The following is a 5,843-nucleotide window of genomic DNA, read 5'->3' on the forward strand; positions in this document are numbered from 1 at the left end:
AGGGAGTTTTTGTTAACTCTGAAGTTGTGGATGTTGCTAGTTCCCTGCCCCATGGTCAGAAGTGGACAGCTGTGAGCTCATCTGCCTGCTAACTGAAGAGTAACTTAGCATTTCCCCTTCACCGTGAATACTGGCTTTACTAAGATCTTTCCTCCATTGTTCTTACAGTATTTTGATGTGCTTTTATATTTCAGTAATTTTACATGTAGTATATAATTTTGATTCTAAATGTCCCCACACACGTGCCCACATTCATCGTTCATCGTCTCATCTACACATTTTTTGGGGGTAATGCATTCTGATCACTCATTAGAACACACTGCTGGAAAATTCTCATTTTAAAATAGAATCATTTTAAGCAACATTAAAATTTAATTAGAGCTCTTCACTGCATTTCATTATGAGGTTATTCTGTAATTACTCAGCAGGTCCTGGTGTTTACTAATGGAAAAGTGACAGCACATAGTGCTACTAAATTATTGCCACATCCTTAGACAATTAGAGAGTGGGGACAGATAAAGACATTGTTTAAAGAGCCTTAGGGGAAAGCAGCCACAAAACACATCCTTACTTCCCGAGTTGGTTCAGTGCCACACATGGTACTGCAGACCTTACCTACCATAGGCTAAGCAGCCTACATAGTGGCTCCAGTTGCAATTTTCGTATTTTTTCATGATGTTCTTTTCCTGTAAGAGCAGGTGCTAAGTAGAGTGTGCTAGGCATACTGCAGTCCTAAATTACTCAGATATGTGTGTGGGGAGAAAAGAAATCCCAGGTAACTGCCCCAGTTGGGGCTTCTGAGAAAGTTTCTGCCTATTTTTTTAATTGTCATTATTTTTATTACCTGGTAAGGTTCTGGGACATCTGTGTGGAGCTCTGTGTGTATTATATTAATCACATTTTGTATCCCTCCATTTAGAGTAGGGGATTGTACTATGGCTAGAGAACCTAGTGGAGTTAGAAAGCTCCATCAAGCGAACACTGACCCTTACAACTTTGCTTTATGAAGACCTCATATTCTTTTAGTTAACTCTATTTCCTGTCCTCTTCCTTCATTATGCCCAGACTGCCTATATGTTGGATGTGTTCACTGTGGAGTGAGCCCAGGAATTCATAAACAAATCTATGCGGTCATTTTCCTCAGTTTCTTCCTTTCTGTGGCCTCTCTGGTTCTTTCAGATTCCCTGAGCCTGTTTACATTTTTCTGGCCAGAAATCTGGGGTTTTCGTTTTCAGGGACTCCCACGGTGGGGCTTGGACATGACAGAGCGGACTGGAAAAGAAAAGGAAGGAGCAGGAGTCGTTCCTCATTCTGATCTTGAGGAGTTTCTTGTCCCATTCTTTGAACCAGAAGTATAGGGCTGCTTCTGGAGTTCTTTGTTAACTTCCAGCCACCCACTTCTGGGTTTGGGTCTACTTTGTATCAGGATGAGTGATAACTGGAAAATATGAACTAATTTGCTGTTCTCCTGGTTGTTTGTTCTTCCAATTCTGACCTTCCTTCTGGATCAGCCTGCTTTTAGTCTCAAAATCCTCGAAGAGCTGACACATGCATTCTTTCTAGATTTTCAGCTCTGCTGAGTGGGCAAGACACCATGGAACAAGCTTGCTAAATTTTGCCTCGATCTATGAGTTCCCAGAGTGGACAACTTTCTATCTTTAAAGTCTTTGTTATGATCATATAAAATACTTATGACCTATTGGTTATGCCACTTCTTACCAGTGGCAGGAACATTCTAGAGTATTATAGAAGAAACCGAAGAGGAGGCTGTGTACTCTCCTTTTGAGACATTCATTTCTACTCCCCCTACTTGTCAATAAGGTCTCCCACCTTCCCTGAGGTATTTTATTTATACTATGTTTTACATCCATAGAAAAAGAATTCCAGAATTTCATTCCTGTGTGTTTTCATCTTGCTTCTTCATGGTCCATGATGATAGCTGTGGTTGGCAGCATAATGAAACCAAACTGACAGGATGGGAGCAATTCTCTGCCATTTTTTTTTTTAGGTCTTTGAACTGCACATCAAATCTGAGGCTGATCATACCATACTTGTTTAACCTGCCTGTGAGGTTCACAATGATTTTCCCAGTTCTGTGATCATTGATGATTTAAAATTCCCCAATGTAACCATGCTTTACCATCAAAATTAGGAAGTGGAAGATGACTTTGGAGCACAGCCTGACAAGGACCTAGGCTTTGCCTCTCTCCTCAGCATTGTTGATGCTCTTAAGAGCATTTGCCAGGCTGCTCATGTGCACCATGAGCACAGAAAGGACAGGAAGGGGGAGCACACTGAGTATCGTTTCTTTTTATTTTTTACATTTTAAATTGATTTTTTGGTGTATTTCATACAGAACATCCCAAACAATCTTAATCATCTTTATACCCCCATCCCAAAATGGCACCTTCCTATAGTGCCCCGCTCCACTGGAGCCCATATACTCTGTCATCCCTGTTACTGCCCACTGTGTTATCAGTGCCCCCAGCCATTCCCCAGTGCAAGTCCATCTTCTGAGTCTAGTCAACCTATCTAGAGTTCCTTGTTTTAGGAAGATCAGCTCTTCCTCATCTAGCAGCAATCAGTTGTCAATATTCCTTTAGCTAAGATTGGAGTCTGCCCTTCATTTTCCCAGTTCTATGCTGGGTTACTGTCTGCCTGAGTTTGCATGGGACTTCTGTATGCTGACACCATTGCCATAGACTCATATGAGCAGGTTCCCAGGAGCTTATAGGACTCTGTTTCCATATGGTCCTGCCCACCCTCCCTGGCTCTTAAAATCTCTCTGCTCTCTCTTCCACGATGGTCCCTGAGCCTTGGGTAGATGAAGTTTAATAAAGGGGTCCTGTCCAAGGACCATTATTTAGCAGACTCTTGATCTCTACACTTTGGCCATTTGTGACCTTTTGTGTTCCTGGCTCTCCGCTGCATGAGAGAGCTTCATTATTGAGAACGGATTCCTTATCCCTTTTCTATGTTCCATGAGCCTTAGGTGTAGAGGTTGCATTGCATATGTGTCCCCTAGGCCTGGGCAATTCATAGACAATGTCTGTGTCTGACCAGTTGTGGTACTTGGTATTGGTTTCTGACTGCTGCAAAATGAACTTCTTTGATGAGTGGTGACTGGGATATTTGTCTGTAAATATAAGGATACATATTTTTCACATAGTAAGAAATCACATTAGTCTAGTGATGGTGAGAGTTTTGGGTTTTCTCTAAGATCTGTGACCACTCCAGCCATGTGTATGTTACAGTACCACACTTGAGTTTCCTCCCTTTTAGTGGGCTTTTAGTCAAATTAGGTAGCTATTGATTGCTCCCAAAACAAAAGTGCCACTGCTACACCAATGGAGTGTGCTGTGCTGGCCATTGATGTGGTTATTTGTTCCTGAAGCTGGTGCTGGGTCATCTGTTGATGTTTTCCCTTGGCACTTTCATAGAGTCTCCAAGGCTGTGAGAATTCACCTTCAGGGGAAGTGGCTTCCAGGTTAGTTGCAGCTCCATTTCTCCAAATCCTGTGTCCGATGACATATGTTCTGTTTTCGGCAGTAGGGTCTTACCTTCAAGTTCTGGGAGGCCATCAAGGGCTGTGGCAGTAGCCTGAGTAATTTTGGGAGTCTCTTGGACCACCCTAGCCAGGAACTCAAAGGAAGGTCTCTCCTGTCTGGCACTTTTTCTTGTTATATAGCCTTTAGCTATACAATGGACTCTTTAATCTTTGGTTATACATTCCTTTTGGATGTTTAAGACCATACAGTTGGCCCAAATAAACCAATTTATTTTTACTCTTAAGGTCGTTTGAGGATCTGTTCCTCAGGGATCATATGGGCTTGGGAGGAACCCCTGGCTCCTTTCTTTTACCAGTTCCATCTATGTGGAGATAAGTCAAAGGTCTTGCCTGACCATGGCTGGCTTCACTTGGAGGCATGGAGGGAATGTTTCCTCTGTGGTGACCCTCATCTTTGTAGTCTGGACACTGGTTCAAGTCTATCTGGTGGGGTCTCCACAGTCTTCCTGAACAAGAGGACAGGTGACGCACCACAGTTATAGGACATTTTGAGAGATGCTTAATAGTCCCCTAGAACTTAGTCAACCTTGGAGGGCAAGGAGCAAAAACTGTCCTTTAAGTCTCTCTGACCAGATTAGTATAGGCCTCAAAGTATGGCTGTTAAACATCCAAGAAGGTTAGTTCTACTGGTCCATGTGCTAAGTAGTAAAGCTTGGGCAAAATCCAAACAGTCTCAGATAAACTTTGACTAGACATATATTTTGTTCCTTGAATTAGCATGTATAATTTGTCAGTAGGTTGTTGGACTAACATGATTCCTCTGGTTTTTAAAAACTAGCTAGGCATTGTTTATCTTTCTCACTGTCTAACCCTTCCACCATGGTTTCCCCATTTAAAGTGCCCCCATTTTCCCTATTTCTCCCTATTAATAGCCTTTCTCCTATGGTCCCACCTCTCTTGAGCTCCTTCTTTCCCTTTATCCCCAAGTTTCCTTGTATAACCCTCCCTCCCCCTCCCATTTAAATAACCCCATTTTTATCTATATCTTCCTTATTAACACCTGTTTCCTACTGTTCTTCTCTCTCAGGTTCTTTCTTTTCCTTTACCTCCTTAGTTCCTTTCATTATCCTGGTTCCTGTAGTTATGTCTGGATACACACTAACTTACAAGGATTTGGTGCTAGGATCCACATACGAGGGAGAGCCTGTGTTACTTCATTTAGTATAACAGTTTATAGTTCCATCCATTTACCTGCTGGGGTCAAACTTTTATTTTTAATTAATTTTTAAAGATAAATTAATTTAAACTATTCTCTCATATTGGGAAGATTATACTTTACCACATTAAACCTGCATAAAGGAAATTAGAACTTACATACTAATACGACACTAAGCAAAGAGAAGCCAATAAAAATTTTATTTCAGAAAACTGGCTTTTTCAAAATAAAGGTGAAGACAATAAGACTCTCTCTCAAACAAATAAACACCCCAAACAAAGACAAAACAAAATAAAAAAATTAAAATAAAGGTAAAAATCTAATTACAAGACTGCATATTTAGAATAAAGTAAGAAATTTTGTTGGTCTAGGGATGTGGCAAAAGTAGCTTTTTCTCTAGGATATATGACCTGTCTATTTGACTATGTTTACAGTACTACACGAGTTCCCTTCCACTGAGTGTATCTTAATTCCAATTAGATATCTGTTGATTACCCCAAGATAAAAGTGCTGCTACTGCACCAGTAGCGATTATTTGCTGGGCCAGTCGTTGTCTATTAGGCTTTGCAACTGGGTAGGACTGTTGCTTAGTTTTCTCCCTTGGCAGCTTGTGTAGTATCCTCTGATACCATGAAAGCTAGTCTTTAGGGAGAGGCTTCCAGGTCAGTTCCAGTTCAATTACTCCAAGTCTTGTGTCTGAAGCGTGGCTTGTCTTCAGCAATATGGTCTTATCTTCAAGTTCTGGGAAGCAGTCAAGGGCTGTGGCAATAGTCTGTGTTATTTTGGGAGTCTCTTGGACTATCCTGACCAATACCTTGAAGGGAGGTTTTTCCTGCCTGGCACCGTGTGTTTGTTATACAGCCTTCAGTTACACACATGCACATGAACTGGTACATTTATTGAATGTGTATTTTTCAGTAGGACTTTGAACTAAAAGAAACTCTCTTGTAGTCATATAAAAATGTTTTCTGATTTACGTTAATAAGATTTTGTCTTTTTTTAAAAAAAATAGAGTTCTAATTTGTGTCCCCAAATGTCCTTCATTGTGGGTCCATCCACTGCAGCTTGGTTAATCTACCGAGTCCCATCCTTGAAGGAGACTGTCTCTCTCCATCCGAA

The 5,843-nt window shown here is 41.1% G+C and overlaps 1 pseudogene; it reads right to left on the reverse strand.

Annotated features, from left to right (window-relative positions):
* Positions 1–1,194: 1,194 nt before the first annotated feature.
* LOC108491623 lies at positions 1,195–2,263 on the reverse strand (annotated as a pseudogene).
* Positions 2,264–5,843: the final 3,580 nt, after the last annotated feature.

This window comes from Nannospalax galili, unplaced genomic scaffold (genome assembly GCF_000622305.1).
Source record: "Nannospalax galili isolate Female #2095 unplaced genomic scaffold, S.galili_v1.0 scaffold704, whole genome shotgun sequence".
Classification (NCBI taxonomy): domain Eukaryota; kingdom Metazoa; phylum Chordata; class Mammalia; order Rodentia; family Spalacidae; genus Nannospalax; species Nannospalax galili.